General features: G+C 41.8%; 1 pseudogene across 1 annotated transcript in view; it reads left to right on the top strand.

The window, feature by feature from the left end:
• The window catches only part of LOC311073183, a 111,975-nt pseudogene that overhangs the window by 82,642 nt on the left and 12,072 nt on the right, over nucleotides 1-17,261 (top strand). The window contains exons 2-9 of the transcript XR_014609540.1: nucleotides 6,095-6,646; nucleotides 6,893-6,949; nucleotides 7,061-7,171; nucleotides 9,191-9,499; nucleotides 9,576-9,714; nucleotides 14,292-14,396; nucleotides 16,044-16,070; nucleotides 16,196-16,693. The product of XR_014609540.1 is annotated as an uncharacterized misc_RNA (transcript). The remainder of the gene's footprint in view (nucleotides 1-6,094; nucleotides 6,647-6,892; nucleotides 6,950-7,060; nucleotides 7,172-9,190; nucleotides 9,500-9,575; nucleotides 9,715-14,291; nucleotides 14,397-16,043; nucleotides 16,071-16,195; nucleotides 16,694-17,261) is intronic.

Genomic DNA, 17,261 nt, shown 5'->3' with positions numbered 1-17,261 from the left:
ATACTGGAGCCGCATATTTAAAAAAAAAGCCCACCAATTTCCATGAACCAATTGATCCTGGACAGTTCTGGATCTTGGCATTCTCTTGTACGGTGGCTCTGAATTGTCAAAACACCTCTCAACATGCTTGCTACAGATGCAAAAAACACAATTTAACCCGAGATTTTTTTTTTAATGATGGACGAAAATCCGGCGGTGCTGTACGCTGACCCTCACGTTCGCATAAAAAGTGAAGTATACTTTGGCCTTAACTCAAGTACATAAATATGCACTCACATCGCTCACATGTTCACATCGCTCACAACAAAACAAGTTAGACGATACCATCAATACAAAATACATAAAACAGAAAGTAGGATGTAAGTGTAATTATGTGAAGTGTGTATGCAAAATTGTGTTGAGTATGTGTATATCTCTATTATATATCTCTATTTTTTCATCTCATTTTTTCATCTTTTCTATATATATATACAGAAAAGAGACGAAAAAATGAGATGAAAAAATATTTTAAAAAATAAAAATCTTCTCTTTATATATATATATTTTCATCTCATTTTTCCGTCTCTTTTCTGTATATATATATATATATATATATATATATACAGAAAAGAGGCGAAAAAATTAGACAAAAATAAATATATATAAAGAGAAGAGATTAAAAAGGGGGGGGGGGGGGGGGGTGAGGTCGTATTGGGTCAGATCGCTATTCAGGGGCATCAGAGTGGAACTGTTTGAGTGGAATGTGTTCTGTTTGAGTGTAATATTTTACACACGTTGATGCATAATATTTCCATGAGCGAGTAGCTCAACAGTGAGAGTTTACTCACTGAATTGATTTTCTGTCCTATCTCCTTTAAGTTTGATAATTATTTATGTTTAGGACATAGTTATGACAATTTATGTTGTCTTGGTAATGTCAAGTTGTCATAACCAAGACACTGACAGGTTATGATGTATTGGTTTATGTCAAGTTGTCATAACAAAGACATCTCAAACAATGTCATATTTGCTTTAAAAATGTCATAACTGAGCGAATGACACTTAATGACAGGTGTCGTAAACATGCATAAAACCTCCTTCATATTCATAAATGTGTCATGTCATGATTATGAAGGTGTCATGTCAGTCTTATGCACACCCCTTCAAGTAAAGTGTTACCCAAACGTACTTAACAGTAAACTTAATAATAACACTAGGCTACTACAATGTACCTAATTAAATAACATCTTTGTACATCTTTAGGTCAAAAAAAAAACAAAACAAAAAAACACATGTCTGTGTGTGTAAATTAATCTACTAAACAAACGTAATTAACGGTATAGCCTACTTAATAAACACTACTACAATGTACCAGATTAAAGAACATCTTTGCACATCTTTATGTCTAACAAAAATAACATGTCATTGTGTGTGTGAGTGTGTGTATATTGTTAATCAGAGTCACAGTTCTGACAGATGAATGATGCTGGTAACCCAGGAGTGCAGGCTTGATGCGCCCAGAAACTGCATAGTGCGCATTTCACCCAAACCTCCTTTGGCTTTGAGTGGTTAAATTGCTTCATGCAAAACACTTTATTTAAAACACTGGCAGAGACACCTCCGTCAATCTTTCTTTTCTATGCCCTAGTTATTCTTTAAAAACATTAAAATGAAGAAAATTCTTAGTTATATTCTCAGTAAGGGGATGGTTGTAACACTTAGTAGGAACACTTACAACCCACCCCACCCATGTCAGCCAATGTTTAGTTAGCTGTATTAGCATAGTGGAAACTACTATTGAAACTACTATTTAATCTAAGTCATACAATTTTATCTGCAATAGTTCAGATACTAAACAAAATATAGTATGGCTAAAATTTTTACTTTTTGACCTCAAAATTAGTTTTTTCTATATATATTCTGCATGTGCCTGTTTCCAGCCTTGACAATCACCATGCTGAATCAGGGAGGAAGAAGGAAAATACTGAAGTGATCACATGACTCATATCTTATCCCTAATTGGTGGAATTGATGGCGTTAAAACTTTCCCCGGTCTCCCATCCAATCAAAGAAAATGGTACAAAATGAGAAAAACACATATTTCAAGAGATTTATCATTGTACTTCTATGTGTGTAAATGTTTGTTGATTTATCATAAAACCTCAGAATTTCGTTATTTTGCATTATGTTCATGATGACTGAGTGATTCTGATAAGGACACCAAAGGCACTTTATAGTGAATTTTACCCATATATAAAATTAAATCTACTGTAGATGAGCAAACAACAAATGAAGCATAAACAGCAGCATGCATTTATTATGAATGCATCACAACTAGTAACACCCTGTCCTAACCAGACGTGACACAATGCAACGCCGCAACACGCGATAAAAGGTATTTTTTCCATGTTAATCAGTTTTTGTCCTTACCAGCGGCTGGAACAACAACAGAATGTATGATAAGCTCAGGTACTGTTTATGTGGTTTATTTAATGTTAAAAGCATCTGTGTGAGTTTGAATATAATTTTGTGTGCATTTTATTGCCGGAAAGCAACAATTCACCTCAGATCTTCAAAATAAATAAAAGTGAACAAAAACGTTCAAACTGTCAACTCATTGTTAACAGACAAGTGTATTTTATGACAACATTATTGTTTCAGTAAGTGATTTGAACCAATTAGCCTACACTTTATGTGGGAATCATTGGAACAAAACACATTTAAAGATTGACAGTCAGTCACCATGCGCAGCTCAACCCCGACTCAGAACTACCCTCGTGCATTATGAGTGTTTTGGCCGTCACATGCAGGGAAGAGGCAGTCTACAGCAGCACTGCAGCCCCACCACTGAGGGTAGTGAGAGAAGAAAAACTTTTTCTGCAGATTTAGGCATGTTTGGCTTGCCATATTGGCACCAATATGCTTCCATAGTTCTTCACACACATCCGGAAAGGCCCGGGGCAGGGCAAGACGATTTACGTGTCACAGCCAGGGAAAGAACGGCTGTCAAGTCTGAATCTGATTCAGCATGAGCAGGCACACCATTACAGGGAGAAGCTCAGCATCATCTTCATTTCCAGAGTGTAACAGCCCTCTCTCCGATGCAGCGATCGACATCTGATCCTCAGCAATGAAATGCTAGGTCCATCATGAGAAGGACCAGCAATCCCATCCGGAAGCTGCCAGGCATGCGAGACAGAGAACGTGGCTGTCAAACTCGGCGGCACACGGCGCGCTGAATGCTCAAGCCCTTATGAGAAAGGCAAGACGAACAATGTGCCGACATGGTAATTCTCTCATGAGAGAACATGAACCACCCACGAAAGCAGTCTCAGCATGTTTGCGATGTGATAGAGGAGTGAGGGATCCACAGGGATTGGTTACCGGGCGGGGAGGCCCTCACTGTGATCTTCAGGTCACCCTGGCTATTCGCCGAAGAAGCCCTTCTCTGGAGCAGCAGAAGAGGAACTAGATCAGGACATAGGCGAGGGGACTCCACCTCATTTGAGGAAATCCCCGCTTTCAAATGGTGCTTGACTCCCACACCTTATTAGCCTGCTGTGTACTCACACACTCTTTGAAGGCACAACCTCTCTCTCAGGCTTGTAAAACAGCAGCTCTTTGAAGGCGCAACAATCTCGAAGAACTGTGAAAACTGCTGTTCATGCAGCTCTCTGGAGTCCTGATCTCCACTGTGAGCACTGTCACACCAACACCAACTCGAGAAGCTCCTGCAAAAAGAGCAACAGACTCGTCTTGGTAAACTCGTCTGTGAATTCGCAGAGCAGAACATATGAACTGCTCGGCTCTGAAGCGAAAGGCAAATATGGAAATAAATAATAAATAATAAATAAATAAATAAATAAATAAATAAATAAATAATAAGTAAATAAATAAATAAAAGGCAGATAAAAATTTCGTCGGCCTAACCCGACGTGACGTGGGGAGTGACCGACTGAAAGGGAACACAGAAGATTTCACTGTGAAACACGTTTAGCGTGTCGTTTCTATTAAGCTGCAATTGTGTAAACTGTGATACATAAATGTGGTAAACTGAGAATATAAACTTGATATTCAAAAACTTTCTTACACTATTACAATCTCAGCAGAACTGTTCCATATTCATGATTATGGGCGGAGCTATTAGTCCAAATTGCAACAGAAGCAAACTCAACTGATTTTGTATCCTCAATATGTCCTGAGTAAGGAAGAAAAAGCCCTGAAGAAACCCATTAGGGGAAAGTTTTGAAAAAGACCCAAATATACCCTATTCATACGCCTATTCATTCTTTTTCTCATGTGAATAGGGTAAAATTACTCAGGACATATAAGTAATCAACTCAGTAATTTTCATGGTGATATCTAAAGGTTACATTTTTTACCCTATTCACGTGAGAAAGAGAATGAATAGGCGTATGAATAGGGTATATTTGGGTCTTTTTCAAAACTTTCCCCTAATGGGATTCTTTGGGGCTTTTTCTTCCTTACTCAGGACATATTGAGGATACAAAATCAGTTGAGTTTGCTTCTGTTGCAATTTGTCCTAGGTTGACCCCCATTTTGGCTTAAAAGGACTGGACTATATAGCATCGCTGCAAGTGTGTAAAGACTTACGAGAAAGTGAAGCTAAACATATGAACAGGAGGCTTCATCAAACATCATTTCATTTCAGAAACTCTGAAATCAACGACCAGATCTGATATTCACTCACAGGTAAGTGATGGAAATGTAAGAGCTAGTTCAGTAGATTCATCAGATTGTTGGTAAAAGTACTGTATGTCTTTTTTTTTTTTTTGTGGCTGTAAATCAAAGTTTGATTATTTGTGGTCATGTCACACTTTAGAGACTTTAGAAACAGGAAGTACTTGAATTGGCGGCAGAATGAACAAAAGAAAAATCAGAATGATGACTTCTCTAGTAAAAGTCACGTCTATTAACCCTCTACAGCACAGCGTTGAAAGTTTTCTTAAGCCCTATGTTCAGTACTATATGTTTCTATAAAAGATTGCAGCCAATTAGAATGGACAAAAAATAATCAAAGAGCAGTGTAATAAGGTGTGGGAGTCGAGCAGCATTTGAAAGCAGGATTTCCTTTCTGACACAGTCACAGGAGCACATGGTGTGAGAAGAAAGTAAGTTTATTTGCTTTAGTAATCTTATTTAAAATGACATGAACTGTACATAAAAACGTGTGTGTGAATGAAGGTGTAGAGAAGTTTTTATTAATTTTATTTATTTTGCATGTTCAGAAATTTAGTTTTTCCTTTCGTTGGCTCAGGGCAACGTTGTGTGTTAAGGTGTACTTTTCAAGGATGTCTTTGCTAACAATGTGTTTGGACGTTATCACATATTATCACGTATTAGTGCACAATATAAGCTTTAAATATAGTTAGTAGATTTCTTGAATTTTTTTTAAAAGATTTGTGATTTTGTATTGCTCTCTGACCATTGTTTTGTAATATGTCAATTAATCATTAGGCAACGAAAAAAATATTTGATCAATAAAATGTTCCTAAATGAACCAAGAAATGATGTGGAACACATTTTTATCATGTACCATCAAAATGTGTGCAGTAGAGGGTTGAACAAAACTGACACGTGGTGTTTACAGATATATATTTAGTGGGTTATTTGTTTGAAAAATACACTTTCACCCCTTTCTGTGTTGTCTTTTACTTTTATACACATACCTTTTCATGACTGTATAATATGGTGTTGTATAAAACAGTTACATTTGCTGTACTATGGCTCCCAGTGACACATTTAGTTTCTGTATTTAGATTCTTCTTCTGCAGCCTAATAGATCTAACTACAGCACATGGTCTCAGACTGGCAGTCAGAGGCGGAGCTTATAGGCTCAGTGAGGTTAGAGTTAGAGGAGGAGGAACTTCCTGTCAGAAACTGTTGTCTTATATACGCCTGCTTATGGCACGTATGGCTGCTTTGACTGCTTGACAGTGGTTCATAGTACAGATTTTAGTTATAATCATTTTTAACCATGCAACATACATTTTAGAACACAAACTAATTTACTCAGTGAACATTACTTGTATTATGAAAGTTGCTCTCTTCAGCAATGCAGATGATATATTGTTGTCATTACTTATCTTTTCAGCCATGGCATCCTCCAGTGGTCCATCACTAAATGAGGAGCTCCAGTGCTCCATCTGTCTGGAAGTGTTCACTGATCCAGTCACCACTCCATGTGGACACAACTTCTGCAGTCCCTGCCTGATCAAGAGCTGGACGGACACACAGACCTGCTTCTGTCCACTCTGTGAAGAAAAATTCAGCAAAAGACCTGATCTCAAGATTAATACAACACTCGGAAAAGCTTGTGCAACACTTTAAGAAGCTTAATCAAGAAACTGAGGTGTTCTGTGACTTCTGTGATGAAAGAAAGCAGAAAGCAGTGAAGACCTGCCTGACGTGTCAAAGCTCTTACTGTGAGACTCATCTGGAGCCTCATCTCAGAGTCCCACGTCTAAAGAAACACAAACTCATCAATCCTGTGGAAAATCTGGAGGATTATATATGCCAGAAACACGAGAGACCTCTGGAGCTGTTCTGCAGAGATGACCCGACGTGTGTTTGTCTGTCCTGCACTGAAGGAGAACACAGGACTCACAACACTGTTCCTATAGAGGAGGAGAGTCGAGAGAAGAAGGTAAAGAGATACAAACAAAACACTTTAAACACACTGTGAAATGCATCCTAAATCAGCTAAAAGTTAATTTTGTCAATTTTTGAGAATGCAATATATTCAAAGCTGACAGACATGGACTAAAAGCCAGGAGACAAAAAAAATTATTCATGGGGTCTAACATTTATTATTCAAATAAGATTTTCTTTTGTCAGAAGATTGAACGCTAAATTCAGTGATAAATGTGTCTGTGTTTTTCTCTGTATGTAGATGATCCAGGACAGAATGAAGAAGATTCAAGAGATCAAACACTCAGAGCAGAGAAAAGTGAGTGGAAAAAAATTACTAAAATCATTTGGGTTCTTGCACAACTTATCACAAGCTTTGTGATCTTTCTTCGAGAAGTGTTGCTTGAACTGAATCTTCCTCTTTTTGCAGACTCGCGCCTCCAATGATTGTTTCCTTACTTCGTCTCGGACTGTCCACATTTCCAACTGGATGATTATTGGTCTGGGTGTCCTGTTGGTTGCAGCATTGATATATACCAGTGTAAGTGAGTGTGTGAGAGTGTGAGAGTGCATTGGTTTAAGAGTGAGTGGTTTGGTACTTGCGGTTAAGTGTGTCTTCAGCTGCTTCTAGAATGATGTGATGGTCTCAGCAGTTCGGTTGGAGGTTAAAATAAATAAATAAAGGATTCAAATGGATTTACGGGAAAGAAAAAAGAACAGTAAAAGATTTTTTTGAAAATGTTTGAAAATAATATTTTATTTCAGTCATATTCATATACCTAATATGTTGAAAATGCAAAACGGGAAAATACTTCTAGTCTCCTCACAGTCAATGAATTACATAAATCACGTAAAGAAAAGTTTCAATTATTTTTTTTTTTAGTTTGCATTACTGGATATTACTGTTGGTCGTTTAACATTAAAACAGTGTCAGGGTTCTGTCACTTTAGTCTGTTTATTCTTGAACTCTGACACTGCTATTCTCTTGTCTTGTCATGGTGAGCGTGCGGTTCGATCGGGCCGTATGCTCTTCTGTCCATGTGAGTTGCTTTGTGTCTGGAGCGTAGTGTTCGGATCCCGACACTTCAGTCTAGTTTTGTTTCGGTTCTGTGTCGAGGTTTGGACATTCATGCTCCATGTGTTTGTCTTCTGTTCTGAGAGCACGGGATGAGCATTCCCTCATTCTCCATGAGCTCTGTCTAGTTGTGTGAGCGTGCGGTTTCGAGTTCACTTGGGCCATACGCTATTCTGTTCGCATGTGTTTTTGTGTTTTGTGCAGAACACGGGTCAAGTTTTCATCGGCCACTTGTTTTCATGTTGTGTCTTGTGTGAACATGCGGTGAGTGTTCTCATTAGCTGCGTGTTCGTGTCAGTTCCCCAGCTGCTCTCCCTCCTTACCTGCCTTGTTTGCGACCAATTTATTCTCCTTGTGTTTTCAGTCCTGTGACAGTTTGTTGTCTTACATTCCTTGTGTCCTGATTCCTGAAGTCTTGTCCTGCCAAGGCAAGCTGACCGGTCCTGTTTTCTCCTACGGGGAACAAACAAAAGCCCATTTCTCGCCTCATCCCTTACCTCAACCTTGACAAGTTGTCAAATACTATTGTTAAATGTTTAGGCACTTCTTATGTTGATTCTTTGACCATTAAAAACTGAAGCTCCTTGCTGAAATTCAAGCTCAGCATCTGTGAACAGTAAAGCCTGTCTTCATTGATTTGATCTCAGTAATTTTGGCATTGATGAGTGATGTTAGAACTAGAGGAAAACCAGTTTAAAATGTAACTTTTTGGGGTAATTCAGTGTTGAGATCTTCACTGATCTGATCCGCTTTATTTAGAGATGTCAGTCTGAGCAGCTGAAGATGATGGAGGAAAACACTGAGCTGAAGAGGAGAAACACTGAGCTGGAGCAGAGAAACACTGAGCAGAAGAGGAGAAACACTGAGCTGGAGCAGAGAAACACTGAGCAGAAGAGGAGAAACACTGAGCTGAAGAGGAGAAACAATGAGCTGGATCAGAGAAACACTGACCTGGAGCAGAGAAACACTGACCTGGAGCAGAGAAACACTGACCTGGAGCAGAGAAACACTGACCTGGAGCAGAGAAACACTGAGCTGAAGAGGAGAAACACTGAGCTGGATCAGGAAAACACTGAGCAGAAGAGGAGAAACACTGAGCTGGAGCAGAAAAACACTGAGCAGAAGAGGAGAAACACTGACCTGGAGCAGAGAAACACTGAGCTGGAGCAGAGAAACACTGAGCAGAAGAGGAGAAACACTGAGCTGGAGCAGAGAAACACTGAGCTGACGAGGAGAAACACTGAGCTGGAGCAGAGAAACACTGACCTGGAGCAGAGAAACACTGACCTGGAGCAGAGAAACACTGAGCTGAAGAGGAGAAACACTGAGCTGGATCAGAGAAACACTGACCTGGAGCAGAGAAACACTGAGCTGAAGAGGAGAAACAATGAGCTGGATCAGAGAAACACTGACCTGGAGCAGAGAAACACTGACCTGGAGCAGAGAAACACTGACCTGGAGCAGAGAAACACTGACCTGGAGCAGAGAAACACTGAGCTGAAGAGGAGAAACACTGAGCTGGATCAGGAAAACACTGAGCAGAAGAGGAGAAACACTGAGCTGGAGCAGAAAAACACTGAGCAGAAGAGGAGAAACACTGACCTGGAGCAGAGAAACACTGAGCTGGAGCAGAGAAACACTGAGCAGAAGAGGAGAAACACTGAGCTGGAGCAGAGAAACACTGAGCTGACGAGGAGAAACACTGAGCTGGAGCAGAGAAACACTGAGCTGACGAGGAGAAACACTGAGCTGGAGCAGCTCTCACACACTGACGATCATCTACATCTCATACAGGTCTGTCAACATCTGTCTAATCAATGATAATGTGGAATATAATTAATATTTAATAGTCTTCTCTCTCCTGCTATAGATGTACTCATCCCTGTACAGCCTTTCACACAGCAAGAACTGGATTGAGATCGATAGTGCCTCTGATGTGGACGTGCACGTGCTGAAACCAGCTCTGACTGAACTGAAGAAACAGCTTATAGAAAAACTCACTCAAACTGGTATGTGAATATCAAATACAGGGTTTTTGTCATTAACATTTTTTATTTTTTTTTATTTTTAAAGCCTTAACGTAATTGTAAGCTTCTGTGATGTGCTGGTGATCACCACATTATTATAAAATCACTTAAAGTTATATCTTCAACTCAAGAGAACGCAGTGTCGTGTACCAATAACCATTAATATCGAGATCAATCAGCATTTTCAGGAGAATGTGTGTCTTCATTGAATTAAAAGCTGAGCTAAAATCTATGAATAAAACCCTGGCATATCCTTCAGTATGCATAATGCTGGGTACACACCAAAAGATAATCGGGCTGATTTTGGGCCGATTTCCCCCCTTCCGACAATCCTAGCAATGTCTCAATTATCTTGATGGTTCAACAGATTATCTTATCAGATTTTCCCTTGGTGTGAGATGTGTTAAGAGTGTCCGAACCTGCTCGGAAGAACGTCGGAGCCGCTCCGATCGCGAATCGTAAATATTCAACATGTTTAATATTTACGATCAGAAATCCTGATGTGTGGGGGGAACCCCGAGGACAAACGCCCGCACGCTCTGGAGATTATCACGTGAAACAAAACAATATCCAATCAGAAAGCGAGATGATGGAAGACACAGTCATTCTCACACACACACGCTTGCAGGAAGCTGAGTGTTAACGGTTCAGTGAGGTTCTATAGAGGGATTAAATAACTTTTTCAAAAGAGTACAGTACAGAAGGACGGGTTCAATAATACTACGGTACAAAAGGAGAAGAAGATGTGGTTTGACTGAAAAAGTTCTGAGTTTACGTATGGCAAATAGTCTCTGTTGGCAGCGCCTGTGAATGTCTGTGGTGTGATGGTGAAAACTCAATTTATTGTTCCAAAATAATGCCAAGGTACCTGAAGCTGTCCACAATGTCTACTGACTGGCCACTGATGGAAACATGGCAGTGAGTGGTGGAGGATTTTTGGCGTGTGTCCAGGATAAGTTCCTTTGTTTTAGTAATATTAAGGAGGAGATGACTGTCTGTACACCATTGAGTGAAATTGGCAACAGATTGGTGATATGCTGTGACTGATTCCGTGCCGGTGAGGAGGGCGAGTATGGCTGTGTCATCCGAGTATTTGAAATACTTTGTGATGTCGTCAGTATATAGTGTGTAGAGGAACGGGCTGAGGACACAGCCTTGAGGGGCTCCAGTGTTGACAGTAATGGTGGAGGATGTTATACTACCTACCCTTACTGCCTGTGGTCTATCACTGAGAAAATTATAGATCCAGTGGATGAAAAGAGGTGACACATGAAGTTGTTGGAGTTTAGTTATCATGAGATGGCGCTGTATCGTATTGAAGGCGGAACTTAAGTCTATAAAGAGAATCCTGGCATAATAGCCAGGAGAATCCAGATGTTGGAGGAGAGTATGAAGGAGGCATGCAACAGCATCCTCTGTTCCTCTTTTGGCCTTGTAGGCAAACTGGTAAGGATCCAGCTGTGGGCCGACAACCGGAAGGATAGTGTTTAATACCAGTTTCTCAAGACATTTTGCTATTATAGAAGTAAGTGCTACTGGTCTGTAATGATTCAGTTCACAAGGGGCGAGTGCCCGGTTGCATAAAGCACCTTAAGTGTAATTTTCCCTTAAGTTTTCCCTTATGTTTCCCTTAAACCTAAGGGTGTTGCAGAAAAAAACCCTTAAGTGTTACTTAAGGTTTTTTTAAGTGAAACGTCATAAACACTTAGAATTAAACGCTGTTTTTTCACTTAAGTAATCCCTTAAAAAGCGTCAAGTGTTGCATAAAACCCCTTAACGGTCATTTCCCTAAGTATAACTTAAGGTTTGGAAATCATAACCTTAAGAGAAACGCGGACAAAAATAAGACGACATGGCTGAATTTATGGAACCAGCTGAAGATCATTATGTGCCAAGAATAATTTTTAGGGATAGGGAGAACCCTTTGGACCATCTTAGCGATAAAAAATTGTTGCAGGAATACCGATTTGATCGACGCGCAATATTAGTGGGAGATGTTTTCCACGTGCATAAATCGCCTGTCAGCAGAGTGGTTCACCGGGTTGCCAGGGCTCTTTCCCGTCATTTAAACGCAACGGTCAAATTTTTTTTCTTTTACCATATTCGTCAAGAAGAATGAATTTCTCCTCCTCTGTCCAATTAGGCTTTTCTTTTTTTTTGTCTTTTTTTGTTTTCTTTATCCATTCCGATATCCTAGCCTACTTTATTTGATGAAACTGCGAAAGTGTAAGTGTTAGTGTTTTGCGTATCTATGGCAACAACAGACTTTTATAACGTGAATCCAGGATCGCTGTCGTGAAACACTTAAATGTTTCCCTTACCTAAGAGAACCGTTTAAGAGATTATATGCAACACCCTTAAGTTATTCTCTTAGGTAAGGGGAAATCGCCCCTTAAGTATCATACTTGAGGAAAAAACTTAAGGTGCTTTATGCAACCGGGCAGAGGTCTTTTGGGTACAGGAATGATAGTGGCAGATTTCCAGAGGACGGGGACAGTTGCTGTCTGTAGTGACTCTTTAAAAAGTGAATGAAGAACAGGAGATAGCTCCAGGGCACAATTCTTGAGCAGCCTCCCGGTGATTCCATCTGGGCCAGGGGCCTTGCCAGTGTGGCACCTCCTGAGCTGCTGATAGACATCTCCCACCGTTAATGGGACAAAATGTGGCTCTTCTGGAGTGGGTAGGCTCCTGAGCAGGCTTTCACATTCAGTGGTGCAATTCAGGGTGTCAAACCTGGCATAAAATTTGTTCAGGTCTTTGGTGAACGAGCTGAGATCAGTAGATGTAGGAATGCTGGCATTTGAAGAGGTTCCAGTAAGTGTTTTCACCTTCTGAAAGGCCTGCCTGGTGTTCATACTACTGAAATCCTTTTCTAATTTGTCCTTATATGCAAGTTTTGCCTTTTTGATTTCATTTTTCAGAGCGGTTAATGTCTCTCAGTGAAAGCCAATCTTTGCAATTAAATGCTTGCTGTTTCTCCTTGAGTTTGAGTTTTATTTGGCAGGTCATCCATGGTCTCGAGTTGGGATATCTTTTAACAGTTTTGACTGGAATACAAGTTGCCATGCAAAACTTGATGTAGTCAGTTATTATCTCCGTTTTTTTTTATCTAGGTCGCCATCAAAAATACTCCAATCTGTACATGCAAATGACCCTTGAAGTTGTGCAGTTGTATCCTCAGTCCACTGGGTGATGCTGTATGTAGCTGGCTTTTCTCTCTTCAGCATTTGTCTATATTGCGGAAGCAAAAAGACGATGTTGTGATCCGCGGAGCCTAGTGGAGGCTGCACGCGAGCAGTATAAGCATTGTTTATGTTCCCATAGCACAGATCTAACACATTATCTTTTCTAGTGGGGGAATCAACATACTGCTTAAAGGATGGGAGGACACTGTCCAACTTGAAGCTATTAAAATCCCCCATAATAAACACTGGAGCCTCAGGGTATTTATTTAACATAACATGAACATTCTGGGCTGCTAGCTCAGCTGCCGTGTTGGTATTAGCACCAGGCGGAATATAAACACAGCTGATAACCAGCGTGGAAAATTCCAGAGGGAGATAGTAGGGACGAAGCGAAACAGTCAGCATTTCAATGTCAGGTGTGCAGAACCTGTCATGAATCTTGATGTTATTGCACCACCGGTTGTTAACATAAAAATAAACACAGACACCTTCACCCCTTTCCTTACCGGAATCACTCGTCCGATCCCCTCGGATGATGAAGTTATCCAACCTAACTTCTTCATCGGGAATGGAGTCCTTCAGCCACGTCTCGGACAGCGCGATGATGCAGGCCTTCCGAAAAGATTTTTCCACGCGGCATCTAGCATGTAAGATGTCCATCTTGTTCCGGAGAGATTGTACATTAGCCATCACGACTGAAGGAAGGGGGTGGGGGGGTGGGGGGTTAAAAGAACGCCTCCAAAGCCTGGTGCGTACCCCTCCTCGCCTTCCATAGGATGTCAGCTGGAATTACATCCGATGGTGTTAGGCCGTGGTTGGCAGGATCTCGGCGAGAGAGGAGATCTTGACGTGAGTAAGTGATTTTGTTGCTGCTTTGGGCATTCAGGTGAAACGCTGCACACCTGAGATCACGAGTGATCAATAGAAAGATCACAATGATCCTGTAATGGTCACCAGCTGGAGTGCCCTTGAGAACCACAAGAGGGCACTCCACACCCGACTATTATCACTCTCTCACAAACTACATTTCCCATAACTCACTGCCTGGACTCATCATCACTAATTGCATTCACCTGTGTCTCATCATCCTTATTAGTCTCAGCCTATTTATACCATGTTCACTCATTCACTCACTGCGAAGTTTTGTATGTTGTTGCACTGCATTTCCGGGCGTTTTCCCTGGTTTCTGGATTTCTTGCCTGTTCCCTGGATTACTCTTTTGCCTCTGACCCCTGCCTGTTTTGATTGTTTGTTTGTTTATTTGTTTGTTTGGACTGCCTTCCTGTGTTTGACCCCTGCTTGTGCTGATTACGATTCTGGATTACACTTCAAATAAAGCTGCATTTGGATCTCAACCTTTGTGTCTCGGAGCAGTTCGTAACAGAAAACTTCGCCACACCAAGATCCAGCAGCCATGCCAACCATGGATACAGGAGCACAAATCCTGTGTCTCCGTCAGGGGAATCGTTCGATTGAGAGGTATGTCGAAGAGTTTATTGAACTGGCACATCTCACCTCAATGACCACAGAGTGCCTAATGATATTTTTTCGTGGAGGACTATCTGAACCGCTCAGTTCATTCATGCCCTTGCATGATTCTCACGGGACTTTAGAGCAGTATATTAACCTGGCCCTTTTGTTGAGTGGCTCATCGTTTACTGTGGGCGGAGTAGAGGAAGAGCTCCGTGAACCCACAGTATCCCCTCAGCCAGAGCTTCACGTCAGTCGTGCCGAGCCAGAGCTTCACGTTAGTCCTGCCGAGCCAGAGACTGTTCACGTCACGTCTGCCGATCCAGAGACTGTTCACGTCACGTCTGTCGATCCAGAGACTGTTCACGTCTGCCTATCCAGAGACTGTTCACGTCACTTCTGCCGATCCAGAGACTGTTCAAGTCACGTTTGCCGATCCAGAGACTGTTCACGTCACGTCTGCCGATCCAGACACTGTTCACGTCATTTCTGCCGATCCAGAGACTATTCACGTCACATCTGCCGATCCAGAGACTGTTCACGTCACGTGCCGATCCAGAGACTGTTCACGTCACGCCTGCCGAGCCAGTGTCTCCGTACAAGATGGCCGCCTCCGAGCCAGTGTCTCCGTACAAGATGGTCGCCTCCGAGCCAGTGTCTCCGTACAAGATGGCAGTTTCCGAGCCAGTGTCTCCGTACAAGATGGCCGCCGCCGAGCCAGTGTCTCCGTACAAGATGGGCTCCGTACAAGATGGCCGGCGCCGAGCCAGTGTCTCCATACAAGATGGCCGCCACCGAGCCAGTGTCTCCGGACAAGATGGCCGTCGCCGAACCAGTGTCTCAGGACAAGATGGTCTCCGCCGAACCAGTGTCTCAGGACAAGATGGTCTCTGCCGAGCCAGTGTCTCCAGACAAGATGGCCGCCGCCGAGCCAGTGTCTCAGGACAAGATGGTCTCCGCCGAGCCAGTGTCTCAGGACAAGATGGCCGCCGCCGAGACAATGTCTCCAGACGAGATGACCACCGCCACGTCGCCTGAGCCCTCAGCAGAGATGGCCGCCGACATGGTGTCTGTTCCTGTTCCTGAGCCGGTGTCTGTTCCTGTTCCTGAGCCGGTGCCTGTTCCTGTTCCTGAGCCGATTCCTGTTCTTGTGCCATGGTCGCCTGCAGGATCGTCTCCGCCCTGGCCGCCTGAAGGGTCGTCTCCTCCCTGGCCGCCTGAAGGGTCGTCTCCTCCCTGGTCGCCTGAAGGGTCGTCTCCTCCCTGGTCGCCTGCACAGCCTGATCCACCCTGGTCGCCTGCACAGCCTGATCCGCCCTGGTCGCCTGCACAGCCTGATCCGCCCTGGTCGCCTGCACAGCCTGATCTGCCCTGGTCACCTGCACAGCCTGATCCGCCCTGGTCGCCTGCACAGCCTGGTCCGCCCTGGACTTTAATCAGAGAGTCATTGAGAAATTTGCTGGCCAGAAAGAAAGGAGAGCAAAATTTATGTTCAAGTAGGAAACATGCTTTTTGGTACTGCTTTGTATTTAAAAAAAATAAATAATAATAAAAAAACGCCCCCCCAAAAAAATAATTATAACCAGCCGCCACTGCTGTTAACCTGAAATTATTGCTATGAATAATTCATCATTATATTGTCATCTGTGTCCACAGGGTTGAAGTTTGTGCAGAAGTTTGCAGGTACAGTGTGACTGACACCATTTTCTTCAATACACTCACAATACATTGTTTATAATCAGTATTATATACTGTACATCTGAAAATGTTTGTTCTGAAGTTGACTGATAATGTCTGATCTCTCTCAGTGGATGTGACTCTGGATCCTGATACAGCTGATCCACATCTCATCCTGTCTGATGATGGAAAACAAGTCAGTCATGGAGACATTGAGCAGGACGTCCCAGAAAACCCAAAGAGATTTGAAAAGAACATTTGTGTTCTGGCAAAGCAGGGATTCAGTTCAGGGAGATTTTACTATGAGGTGCAGGTGAAGGGAAAGACAAAGTGGATTTTAGGAGTCGCCAGAGAATCCATTAAGAGGAAGGGAATGATCTGGCTGAATCCTGAGGATGGATTCTGGACTGTGATTCTGAGAAATGAAAATCAATATAAAGCTTATGAACGTTCACCTGTTTCTTTATCTCTGAGAGTGAAACCTGAGAAGGTTGGTGTGTTTGTGGATTATGAGGAGGGTCTGGTCTCTTTTTATGACGTGAAGTCCAGATCTCATATCTACTCTTACACTGGTCAGACTTTCACTGACAAACTCTATCCATTTTTCAGCCCATACACTAATGATGAAGGTAAAAACTCAAAACCACTGATCATCACTCCTGTCTCACCTTTAATGGATTAGAATATGTAAATGAAAACCAAAACATGATTTGCACTAAACCACAATCAAGTAGATTTTACCAGAACACTTTATAATAATACAGTAATAAAGCACTTAAGTAATTTACAAACTATTAGTTTATAGTTAATTAACAGTTTATAAACTGTAGTTTGTACAGTGTGTGAGTCACTCGAATCACTTTAGATTATTTTTTTTTTATTTTTTTATTTTTTATTTCATAGTTCTCACTTTAGATTAGGTCACAGAAAAAGTTATTCATTTAATGCTTTAATCCAGCCTTTATTAGGCATTAATTACATTAGTATTTTATGTTAAAATGTTTACAAATACACACACAGACACACACACAGACTCACAAACACTCTCACACACACACACACACACACACACACCAACACATTCACAAACACACACAAACACTCACACACAAACTCACACGCACACACACACACACACACACACACTCTCACACGCGCACACACTCACACACATACACTCTCAAAACACACACACAC

The sequence above is a fragment of the Abramis brama genome (assembly GCF_963993115.1).
Source record: "Abramis brama genome assembly, chromosome: 22".
NCBI classification, from domain to species: domain Eukaryota; kingdom Metazoa; phylum Chordata; class Actinopteri; order Cypriniformes; family Leuciscidae; genus Abramis; species Abramis brama.
Note: the sequence above shows the minus strand (reverse complement) of the source record. Positions and strands in the feature narration are given on the sequence as shown.